General features: G+C 42.6%; 1 long non-coding RNA gene across 1 annotated transcript; it reads left to right on the top strand.

The window, feature by feature from the left end:
- The first annotated feature begins 9,592 nt into the window (after positions 1-9,592).
- Positions 9,593-11,986, top strand: LOC115924906. The gene is made up of 2 exons (XR_004064464.1): positions 9,593-9,794; positions 11,482-11,986. It is a non-coding gene; the product is annotated as an uncharacterized LOC115924906 (long non-coding RNA).
- The last annotated feature ends 546 nt before the right edge of the window (positions 11,987-12,532 follow it).

Here is a 12,532-nt window from a genome sequence, read left to right as displayed (position 1 = left end):
GGTATATGTGAGAGAGAGAGAGAAAAGGGGGTATATGTGAGAGAGAGCGAGAGAAAAGGGGGTATATGTGAGAGAGAGAGAAAAGGGGGTATATGTGAGAGAGAGCGAGAGAAAAGGGGGTATATGTGAGAGAGAGAGAGAAAAGGGGGTATATGTGAGAGAGAGAGAAAAGGGGGTATATGTGAGAGAGAGCAAGAGAAAAGGGGGTATATGTGGGAGAGAGAGAGAAAAGGGGGTATATGTGAGAGAGAGAGAGAAAAGGGGGTATATGTGAGAGAGAGAAAAGGGGGTATATGAGAGAGAGAGAGAGAAAAGGGGGTATATGAGAGAGAGAGAGAAAAGGGGGTATATGTGAGAGAGAGAAAAATGGGGGTATATGTGAGAGAGAGCGAAAAGGGGGTATATGTGAGAGAGAGTGAAAAGGGGGTATATGTGAGAGAGAGTGAAAAGGGGGTATATGTGAGAGAGAGTGAAAAGGGGGTATATGTGAGAGAGAGTGAAAAGGGGGTATATGTGAGAGAGAGAGAAAAGGAGGTATATGTGAGAGAGAGTGAAAAGGGGGTATATGATTGTGAGAGAGAGAGAGAAAAGGGGGTATATGTGAGAGAGAGAGAGAAAAGGGGGTATATGTGAGAGAGAGAAAAGGGGGTATATGAGAGAGAGAGAGAGAAAAGGGGTATATGAGAGAGAGAGAGAAAAGGGTATATATGTGAGAGAGAGAGAAATGGGGGTATATGTGAGAGAGAGCGAAAAGGGGGTATATGTGAGAGAGAGTGAAAAGGGGGTATATGTGAGAGAGAGTGAAAAGGGGGTATATGTGAGAGAGAGTGAAAAGGGGGTATATGTGAGAGAGAGCGAAAAGAGGGTATATGTGAGAGAGAGCGAGAGAAAAGGGGGTATATGTGAGAGAGAGAGAAAAGGGGGTATATGTGAGAGAGAGAGAAATGGGGGTATATGTGAGAGAGAGAGAAAAGGGGGTATATGTGAGAGAGAGAGAGAGAAAAGGGGGTATATGTGAGAGAGAGAGAAAAGGGGGTATATGTGAGAGAGAGCAAGAGAAAAGGGGGTATATGTGAGAGAGAGAGAGAAAAGGGGGTATATGTGAGAGAGAGAGAAAAGGGGGTATATGTGAGAGAGAGAAAAGGGGGTATATGAGAGAGAGAGAGAGAGAAAAGGGGGTATATGAGAGAGAGAGAGAGAAAAGGGGGTATATGTGAGAGAGAGAGAAATGGGGGTATATGTGAGAGAGAGAGAAAAGGGGGTATATGTGAGAGAGAGTGAAAAGGGGGTATATGTGAGAGAGAGTGAAAAGAGGGTATATGTGAGAGAGAGCGAGAGAAAAGGGGGTATATGTGAGAGAGAGAGAAAAGGGGGTATATGTGAGAGAGAGAGAAATGGGGGTATATGTGAGAGAGAGAGAAAAGGGGGTATATGTGAGAGAGAGAGAGAAATGGGGGTATATGTGAGAGAGAGAGAAAAGGGGGTATATGTGAGAGAGAGAGAGAGAAAAGGGGGTATATGTGAGAGAGAGCGAGAGAAAAGGGGGTATATGTGAGAGAGAGAGAGAAAAGGGGGTATATGTGAGAGAGAGAGAAAAGGGGGTATATGTGAGAGAGAGAGAGAAAAGGGGGTATATGTGAGAGAGAGAGAAAAGGGGGTATATGTGAGAGAGAGCAAGAGAAAAGGGGGTATATGTGAGAGAGAGAGAGAAAAGGGGGTATATGTGAGAGAGAGAGAAAAGGGGGTATATGTGAGAGAGAGCGAAAAGGGGGTATATGTAAGAGAGAGAGAGAAATGGGGGTATATGTGAGAAAGAGCGAGAGAAAAGGGGGTATATGTGAGAGAGAGCGAGAGAAAAGGGGGTATATGTGAGAGAGAGAGAGAAAAGGGGGTATATGAGAGAGAGAGTGAAAAGGGGTATATGTGAGAGAGAGTGAAAAGGGGGTATATGTGAGAGAGAGAGAGAAAAGGGGGTATATGTGAGAGAGAGAGAAAAGGGGGTATATGTGAGAGAGAGAGAGAGAGAGAAAAGGGGGTATATGTGAAAGAGAGAGAAAAAGGGGTATATGTGAGAGAGAGAGAGAAAAGGGGGTATATGTGAGAGAGAGAGAAAAGGGGGTATATGTGAGAGAGAGTGAAAAGGGGGTATATGTGAGAGAGAGAGAGAAAAGGAGGTATATGTGAGAGAGAGTGAAAAGGGGGTATATGTGAGAGAGAGTGAAAAGGGGGTATATGTGAGAGAGAGTGAAAAGGGGGTATATGTGAGAGAGAGCGAAAAGGGGGTATATGTGAGAGAGAGCGAAATGGGGGTATATGTGAGAGAGAGAGAAAAGGGGGTATAAGTGAGAGAGAGTGAAAAGGGGGTATATGTGAGAGAGAGAAAAGGGGGTATATGTGAGAGAGAGTGAAAAGGGGGTATATGTGAGAGAGAGAGAAAAGGGGGTATATGTGAGAGAGAGTGAAAAGGGGGTATATGTGAGAGAGAGAGAAAAGGGGGTATATGTGAGAGAGAGTGAAAAGGGGGTATATGTGAGAGAGAGTGAAAAGGGGGTATATGTGAGAGAGAGAGAAATGGGGGTATATGTGAGAGAGAGCGAGAGAAAAGGGGGTATATGTGAGAGAGAGAGAGAGAAAAGGGGGTATATGTGAGAGAGAGCGAGAGAAAAGGGGGTATATGTGAGAGAGAGAGAAATGGGGGTATATGTGAGAGAGAGAGAAAAGGGGGTATATGTGAGAGAGAGAGAAAAGAGGGTATATGTGAGAGAGAGTGAAAAGGGGGTATATGTGAAAGAGAGTGAAAAGGGGGTATATGTGAGAGAGAGAGAAAAGGGGGTATATGTGAGAGAGAGAGAGAGAAAAGGGGGTATATGTGAGAGAGAGAGAGAGAAAAGGGGGTATATGTGAGAGAGAGAGAGAGAAAAGGGGGTATATGTGAGAGAGAGAGAGCGAAAAGGGGGTATATGTGAGAGAGAGTGAAAAGGGGGTATATGTGAGAGAGAGTGAAAAGGGGGTATATGTGAGAGAGAGAGTGAAAAGGGGGTATATGTGAGAGAGAGCGAAAAGAGGGTATATGTGAGAGAGAGCGAGAGAAAAGGGGGTATATGTGAGAGCGAGAGAAAAGGGGGTATATGTGAGAGAGAGCGAAAAGGGGGAATATGTGAGAGAGAGAGAAAAGGGGGTATATGTGAGAGAGAGAGAGAAAAGGGGGTATATGTGAGAGAGAGCGAAAAGGGGGTATATGTGAGAGAGAGCGAGAGAAAAGGGGGTATATGTGAGAGAGAGAGAAAAGGGGGTATATGTGAGAGAGAGAGAAATGGGGGTATATGTGAGAGAGAGAGAAAAGGGGGTATATGTGAGAGAGAGAGAGAAAAGGGGGTATATGTGAGAGAGAGAGAAAAGGGGGTATATGTGAGAGAGAGCAAGAGAAAAGGGGGTATATGTGAGAGAGAGAGAGAAAAGGGGGTATATGTGAGAGAGAGAGAAAAGGGGGTATATGTGAGAGAGAGAAAAGGGGGTATATGAGAGAGAGAGAGAGAGAAAAGGGGGTATATGAGAGAGAGAGAGAAAAGGGGGTATATGTGAGAGAGAGAGAAATGGGGGTATATGTGAGAGAGAGAGAAAAGGGGGTATATGTGAGAGAGAGTGAAAAGGGGGTATATGTGAGAGAGAGTGAAAAGGGGGTATATGTGAGAGAGAGTGAAAAGGGGGTATATGTGAGAGAGAGCGAAAAGAGGGTATATGTAAGAGAGAGCGAGAGAAAAGGGGGTATATGTGAGAGAGAGAGAAAAGGGGGTATATGTGAGAGAGAGAGAAATGGGGGTATATGTGAGAGAGAGAGAAAAGGGGGTATATGTGAGAGAGAGAGAGAAAAGGGGGTATATGTGAGAGAGAGCGAGAGAAAAGGGGGTATATGTGAGAGAGAGAGAAAAGGGGGTATATGTGAGAGAGAGCGAGAGAAAAGGGGGTATATGTGAGAGAGAGAGAGAAAAGGGGGTATATGTGAGAGAGAGAGAAAAGGGGGTATATGTGAGAGAGAGAGAGAAAAGGGGGTATATGTGAGAGAGAGAGAAAAGGGGGTATATGTGAGAGAGAGCAAGAGAAAAGGGGGTATATGTGAGAGAGAGAGAGAGAGAAAAGGGGGTATATGTGAGAGAGAGAGAAAAGGGGGTATATGTGAGAGAGAGCGAAAAGGGGGTATATGTGAGAGAGAGAGAGAAATGGGGGTATATGTAAGAGAGAGCGAGAGAAAAGGGGGTATATGTGAGAGAGAGCGAGAGAAAAGGGGGTATATGTGAGAGAGAGAGAAAAAAGGGGGTATATGAGAGAGAGAGTGAAAAGGGGGTATATGTTAGAGAGAGTGAAAAGGGGGTATATGTGAGAGAGAGAGAGAAAAGGGGGTATATGTGAGAGAGAGAGAAAAGGGGGTTTATGTGAGAGAGAGAGAGAGAGAGAAAAGGGGGTATATGTGAAAGAGAGAGAAAAAGGGGTATATGTGAGAGAGAGAGAGAGAAAAGGGGGTATATGTGAGAGAGAGAGAAAAGGGGGTATATGTGAGAGAGAGTGAAAAGGGGGTATATGTGAGAGAGAGAGAAAAGGAGGTATATGTGAGAGAGAGTGAAAAGGGGGTATATGTGAGAGAGAGTGAAAAGGGGGTATATGTGAGAGAGAGTGAAAAGGGGGTATATGTGAGAGAGAGCGAAAAGGGGGTATATGTGAGAGAGAGCGAAATGGGGGTATATGTGAGAGAGAGAGAAAAGGGGGTATATGTGAGAGAGAGTGAAAAGGGGGTATATGTGAGAGAGAGAAAAGGGGGTATATGTGAGAGAGAGTGAAAAGGGGGTATATGTGAGAGAGAGAGAAAAGGGGGTATATGTGAGAGAGAGTGAAAAGGGGGTATATGTGAGAGAGAGAGAAAAGGGGGTATATGTGAGAGAGAGTGAAAAGGGGGTATATGTGAGAGAGAGTGAAAAGGGGGTATATGTGAGAGAGAGAGAAATGGGGGTATATGTGAGAGAGAGCGAGAGAAAAGGGGGTATATGTGAGAGAGAGAGAGAGAGAAAAGGGGGTATATGTGAGAGAGAGCGAGAGAAAAGGGGGTATATGTGAGAGAGAGAGAAATGGGGGTATATGTGAGAGAGAGAGAAAAGGGGGTATTATGTGAGAGAGAGAGAGAAAAGAGGGTATATGTGAGAGAGAGTGAAAAGGGGGTATATGTGAGAGAGAGTGAAATGGGGGTATATGTGAGAGAGAGAGAAAAGGGGGTATATGTGTGAGAGAGAGTCAAAAGGGGGTATATGTGAGAGAGAGAAAAGGGGGTATATGTGAGAGAGAGTGAAAAGGGGGTATATGTGAGAGAGAGTGAAAAGGGGGTATATGTGAGAGAGAGTGAAAAGGGGGTATATGTGAGAGAGAGTGAAAAGGGGGTATATGTGAGAGAGAGAGAAATGGGGGTATATGTGAGAGAGAGCGAGAGAAAAGGGGGTATATGTGAGAGAGAGAGAGAGAAAAGGGGGTATATGTGAGAGAGAGCGAGAGAAAAGGGGGTATATGTGAGAGAGAGAGAAATGGGGGTATATGTGAGAGAGAGAGAAAAGGGGGTATATGTGAGAGAGAGAGAAAAGAGGGTATATGTGAGAGAGAGTGAAAAGGGGGTATATGTGAAAGAGAGTGAAAAGGGGGTATATGTGAGAGAGAGAGAAAAGGGGGTATATGTGAGAGAGAGAGATAGAAAAGGGGGTATATGTGAGAGAGAGAGAGAGAAAAGGGGGTATATGTGAGAGAGAGAGAGAGAAAAGGGGGTATATGTGAGAGAGAGAGAGAGAAAAGGGGGTATATGTGAGAGAGAGCGAGAGAAAAGGGGGTATATGTGAGAGAGAGAGAAATGGGGGTATAATTATGTGAGAGAGAGCGAGAGAAAAGGGGGTATATGTGAGAGAGAGCGAGAGAAAAGAGGGTATATGTGAGAGAGAGCGAGAGAAAAGGGGGTATATGTGAGAGAGAGAGAGAAAAGGGGGTATATGTGAGAGAGAGCAAGAGAAAAGGGGGTATATGTGAGAGAGAGAGAAATGGGGGTATATGTGAGAGAGAGAGAAAAGAGGGTATATGTGAGAGAGAGTGAAAAGGGGGTATATGTGAGAGAGAGCGAAAAGGGGGTATATGTGAGAGAGAGCGAAAAGGGGGTATATGTGAGAGAGAGAGAAAAGGGGGTATATGTGAGAGCGAGAGAGAAAAGGGGGTATATGTGAGAGAGAGAGAGAAATGGGGGTATATGTGAGAGAGCGAGAGAGAAAAGGGGGTATATGTGAGAGAGAGAGAGAAAAGGGGGTATATGTGAGAGAGAGAGAAAAGGGGGTATATGTGAGAGAGAGCGAAAAGGGGGTATATGTGAGAGAGAGAGAGAAAAGGGGGTATATGAGAGAGAGAGTGAAAAGGGGGTATATGTGAGAGAGAGTGAAAAGGGGGTATATGTGAGAGAGAGAGAGAAAAGGGGGTATATGTGAAAGAGAGAGAAAAGGGGGTATATGTGAGAGAGAGTGAAAAGGGGGTATATGTGAGAGAGAGCGAAAAGAGGGTATATGTGAGAGAGAGCGAGAGTAAAGGGGGTATATGTGAGAGAGAGAGAAAAGGGGGTATATGTGAGAGAGAGAGAGAAAAGGGGGTATATGTGAGAGAGAGAGAAAAGGGGGTATATGTGAGAGAGAGTGAAAAGGGGGTATATGTGAGAGAGAGAGAAATGGGGGTATATGTGAGAGAGAGCGAGAGAAAAGGGGGTATATGTGAGAGAGAGAGAAATGGGGGTATATGTGAGAGAGAGAGAAAAGGGGGTATATGTGAGAGAGAGAGAAAAGGGGGTATATGTGAGAGAGAGCGAGAGAAAAGGGGGTATATGTGAGAGAGAGAGAAATGGGGGTATATGTGAGAGAGAGAGAAAAGGGGGTATATGTGAGAGAGAGAGAAAAGAGGGTATATGTGAGAGAGAGTGAAAAGGGGGTATATGTGAGAGAGAGTGAAAAGGGGGTATATGTGAGAGAGAGAGAGAAAAGGGGGTATATGTGAGAGAGAGAGAGAGAAAAGGGGGTATATGTGAGAGAGAGAGAGAAAAGGGGGTATATGTGAGAGAGAGAGAGAGAAAAGGGGGTATATGTGAGAGAGAGAGAGAGAAAAGGGGGTATATGTGAGAGAGAGAGAGCAAAAAGGGGGTATATGTGAGAGAGAGAGAGCGAAAAGGGGGTATATGTGAGAGAGAGCGAGAGAAAAGGGGGTATATGTGAGAGAGAGAGAGAAAAGGGGGTATATGTGAGAGAGAGCGAGAGAAAAGGGGGTATATGTGAGAGAGAGAGAAATGGGGGTATATGTGAGAGAGAGCGAGAGAAAAGGGGGTATATGTGAGAGAGAGCGAGAGAAAAGAGGGTATATGTGAGAGAGAGCGAGAGAAAAGGGGGTATATGTGAGAGAGAGAGAGAAAAGGGGGTATATGTGAGAGAGAGCAAGAGAAAAGGGGGTATATGTGAGAGAGAGAGAAATGGGGGTATATGTGAGAGAGAGAGAAAAGGGGGTATATGTGAGAGAGAGAGAAAAGAGGGTATATGTGAGAGAGAGTGAAAAGGGGGTATATGTGAGAGAGAGCGAAAAGGGGGTATATGTGAGAGAGAGCGAAAAGGGGGTATATGTGAGAGAGAGAGAGAAATGGGGGTATATGTGAGAGAGCGAGAGAGAAAAGGGGGTATATGTGAGAGAGAGAGAGAAAAGGGGGTATATGTGAGAGCGAGTGAGAAAAGGGGGTATATGTGAGAGAGAGAGAGAAATGGGGGTATATGTGAGAGAGAGAGAAATGGGGGTATATGTGAGAGAGAGCGAGAGAAAAGGGGGTATATGTGAGAGAGAGCGAGAGAAAAGAGGGTATATGTGAGAGAGAGCGAGAGAAAAGAGGGTATATGTGAGAGAGAGAGAAATGGGGGTATATGTGAGAGAGAGAGAGAAAAGGGGGTATATGTGAGAGAGAGCGAGAGAAAAGAGGGTATATGTGAGAGAGAGCGAGAGAAAAGAGGGTATATGTGAGAGAGAGAGAAATGGGGGTATATGTGAGAGAGAGAGAGAAAAGGGGGTATATATGTGAGAGAGAGAGAGAAAAGGGGGTATATGTGAGAGAGAGCAAGAGAAAAGGGGGTATATGTGAGAGAGAGAGAAATGGGGGTATATGTGAGAGAGAGAGAAAAGGGGGTATATGTGAGAGAGAGAGAAAAGAGGGTATATGTGAGAGAGAGTGAAAAGGGGGTATATGTGAGAGAGAGCGAGAGAAAAGGGGGTATTATGTGAGAGAGAGTGAAATGGGGGTATATGTGAGAGAGAGTGAAAAGGGGGTATATGTGAGAGAGAGAGAAAAGGGGGTATATGTGAGAGAGAGTGAAATGGGGGTATATGTGAGAGAGAGAGAAAAGGGGGTATATGTGAGAGAGAGAGAAAAGGGGGTATATGTGAGAGAGAGAGAAAAGGGGGTATATGTGAGAGAGAGAGAGAAAAGGGGGTATATGTGAGAGAGAGAGAGAAAAGGGGGTATATGTGAGAGAGAGTGAAAAGGGGGTATATGTGAGAGAGAGCGAAAAGAGGGTATATGTGACAGAGAGCGAGAGAAAAGGGGGTATATGTGAGAGAGAGAGAAAAGGGGGTATATGTGAGAGAGAGTGAAATGGGGGTATATGTGAGAGAGAGAGAAAAGGGGGTATATGTGAGAGAGAGAGAGAAAAGGGGGTATATGTGAGAGAGAGAGAAAAGGGGGTATATGTGAGAGAGAGAGAAATGGGGGTATATGTGAGAGAGCGAGAGAGAAAAGGGGGTATATGAGAGAGAGAGAGAAAAGGGGGTATATGTGAGAGAGAGAGAAATGGGGGTATATGTGAGAGAGAGCGAGAGAAAAGGGGGTATATGTGAGAGAGAGAGAGAAAAGGGGGTATATGTGAGAGAGAGAGAGAAAAGGGGGTATATGTGAGAGAGAGAGAGAAATGGGGGTATATGTGAGAGAGAGAGAGAGAAAAGGGGGTATATGTGAGAGAGAGCGAGAGAAAAGGGGGTATATGTGAGAGAGAGAGAAATGGGGGTATATGTGAGAGAGAGAGAAAAGGGGGTATATGTGAGAGAGAGAGAAAAGAGGGTATATGTGAGAGAGAGTGAAAAGGGGGTATATGTGAGAGCGAGAGAAAAGGGGGTATATGTGAGAGAGAGAGAAAAGGGGGTATATGTGAGAGCGAGAGAAAAGGGGGTATATGTGAGAGAGAGCGAAAAGGGGGTATATGTGAGAGAGAGAGAGAAAAGGGGGTATATGTGAGAGAGAGTGAAAAGAGGGTATATGTGAGAGAGAGCGAAAAGGGGGTATATGTGAGAGAGAGAGAAAAGGGGGTATATGTGAGAGCGAGTGAAATGGGGGTATATGTGAGAGCGAGAGAAAAGGGGGTATATGTGAGAGAGAGCGAAAAGGGGTATATCGTCGTCGGTCTGACGAACCGGCGAATAGCCCAAATTCGGGTCGAAAAATTAATTTGGACATTTTCGTATATTTGGATAGTGTATGTCCGAATCTATCTTGAGAAAAAAAAATTATTCCTCAAATCGCTTTATTTTGAGAGTTATGTCATTTTTAATAGTTTGTTATGAACGACGAATAGCATTGCGCGTTCTTACGAACCGGCGAATATAGCTATTCGACGCAATTCTGACCGATGTTTATTGCAGCGCGGTCTTACGAACCGGCGAATATCGTCACACGATCAAAGTCTAGCTTCTTCTTCTGTTTCTGAAAGGTGAGTAGAAGTGTAATAATTCATGAGATTTCTTCCTAACAAGAACAATTATAATATATGTTAGGTAATTCTCCAGATCTTTACGTAAAAACTATTTGATAAGCTTGTTTGTGTCACTTATGCCTCAAATTACGTTTCTACAGCCCCACGTACTTGTCTTTATGCGGCCATTTCCGCTAGCGCAGCAGACTGTATGTACTGATACTGGGTCTGCAATTGATGGGGGGGGGGGGGGGGGGGGGATAAGCCATGCACTTTGTCTTCAAGGCTAAAAACTCTTTGATTTCAATATTTTACGCCAAATTTCCTTTGTTTATCTTGTTCTAGGGCCTAGGCCTACATACTTTGAGGCTGCAATGTTGAGAAAATTACGACGACAAAGTGTCAATAAAAGTCGGTACAAATGAGTAATGAATGATGCCTGTGGCCAATACAGTGGTGTAATTTCGTTCAATAAAATGAAGGGTCATTTAGAAATGAACCAAAATTATTGGGATTTAATAGCTCTAACTTAGTTAGATTAGAGACTACATCTGGACCTCTAGTCTAGATCTAGCTCAATCTCTATATTTCTAACTTCTAAGTCCATATCTTACCAAGATTTTTAATTGATATTGTTCCTGTTAGTAGTAATCCAGATCTTAGTTACTGTTACTAGATCTAAGTTACTGTAACTAGATCAATATTTATCGAATATGTAACCCCAAGTCCACGTCGTCAATGAATCTAGAACTTACAGATTATATCCTAGGCTATTTAAGAACAGTCCAGGGGTCTACAGTCTCTCAAACATGTGTACATCTTACTTAGACCTGTCCCTGAATAAATTTTAGATTTTATAGCAATATTTAGACTTTTGATAAATCAATTAAGTCTATTAATTTGGAATAATCTTATGAGATCATAGGCCGACTGAAGGCTTAATAGGTCTGCAAAATAATTCAAGTATTCAAGTATTCAATTTATTTCACATCACTTTAAAAACACATCAAAAGATATACAAACAAATCATTATAAATTAAAACAATATAAATATATACAACAAAAAAACATTCATTTACATTGTACTGATGAAAGAAGGATGAAGGGTGGAGGATGTGAGGGATCAACAAAGGCCATTGGCCTGTCAAGGTTGATCCCCTTTATTTCCACCCTTCAAAAGAAATACATTATATAAAATATAAAAAAATAAAAACAATCAAACAAACAGATAATATAACATAGCATAATCACATACAAACACAACATAATTATTTACATAAATCACATAAAAGGCAATTAGATAAAACAAAACTACTCACAATTAAGAAGATAACATTTATATTTTTTCCTGAATGTAAAAACAGTGGATATTTCTTTTAATACGTTTGGCAACTCGTTCCAAAGCTGAGGGCCTTTAAAACTTACTGTAGCTCTTGAAAAGTTAAAAATATAAAAAGGTACATACATTTTATTGGAATTTCTTGTTTTATATTTATTGATGTTGCAATATATTGTTGATAAGAGTTCATTGAGGATAAGAGTTCACTGAGGATAACTTTGCCTTATGTATGTGAAATATGTAAAACACTTTTGGTATCTAACTTTAAAGCAATAAGAGAATAGTAGGTGGGAATAATGCATTAAGTGACTCTAAATTGTGACACATGTATTCTCTTTATCTTTTTCTCTCTCCTTAAAAATGTAGAGGCTGACGATGGAAGGGAGCAGAGATCGCAGTGCCCATTCGGACAAGGATGAGAGTACACATGCTGTCAGCATGGCGGACCTAAAATTCTGGAGGGCAGCAGATGAAGTGGCCTGACGGCATATGGCGAGGCACATTTGTGATGATTGAGAAAGAGCAGGAGCCCATGGATGAAGACAGTGACAGTGGGGGGATGAGCCCCGGTGGTTTCTCAGGCAGAACTTGTGGACTTCTACACAAATCTCCCCCATAGCTGAGTAATCTGATTGGTAGGCCTAATGGTCACATGACTGATGGCTAATTGGCACCTTTTTTTGATTATTTGTCTTTATGCTAACATTTTTATTTTGTGTTTCAGGAAGCAGGGATGGTCTACTTTATTGTGTAATGATTGACATGTAAGTATATAAAGAATTGTTAATTAGCATCAACGTTTTAGGTTTGATGGACCTACTTTAATAGCCCCTGAGTCTTGAAGTCTTGGACTTTTTATTACCAAAGATGTTTGTTTCTGCAGATTCAGTGTCAGATTTCTCTTCAGAAAACTCTTTTTAATATTCTTCTGACTGTCTTATCATGCATGGCTAAAGAACTTTGAGTGTAGTTTGGTGTAGGTATTGGTGATAATGATTTATTTTCCCTGCATCATACATAATGTTTTCTACTTTCAGATTGAATAAACTCATTGAACGGTATTGTTAGGAAAGCTATGTATATACATTTAGGTCTGATTTTCTCTGTGGTATTCAGGTGATTGAATTAATGTGAACAGCTAGGTTATTCAGTCTTTGGACAAAGATACATAGCTATTGATTTGCTGAAGTCTTAAGATTGTTTGGGTTGACATAAATGGAAGGAATGATTCAATAGCTAAATGTATGTCAGGTGAGCTTGGACACAATGCAGTTGCTTAGAGTGCTAATAGAGTCAAAGGGTAACACAGTTGCTAGTAGAAATTGAACCATTTGAACTGCTTAAACCAAAAAGAGTACGCTTCAATTAAAGGTTAAAAAAAGGCAAAATGGAGACTAATATACATTTTTTCTTTGTC

The sequence above is a fragment of the Strongylocentrotus purpuratus genome, unplaced genomic scaffold (assembly GCF_000002235.5).
Source record: "Strongylocentrotus purpuratus isolate Spur 01 unplaced genomic scaffold, Spur_5.0 spur5_scaffold_17, whole genome shotgun sequence".
In the NCBI taxonomy this organism is placed as follows: domain Eukaryota; kingdom Metazoa; phylum Echinodermata; class Echinoidea; order Camarodonta; family Strongylocentrotidae; genus Strongylocentrotus; species Strongylocentrotus purpuratus.
This window is presented reverse-complemented; position numbering and strand designations above follow the sequence as displayed.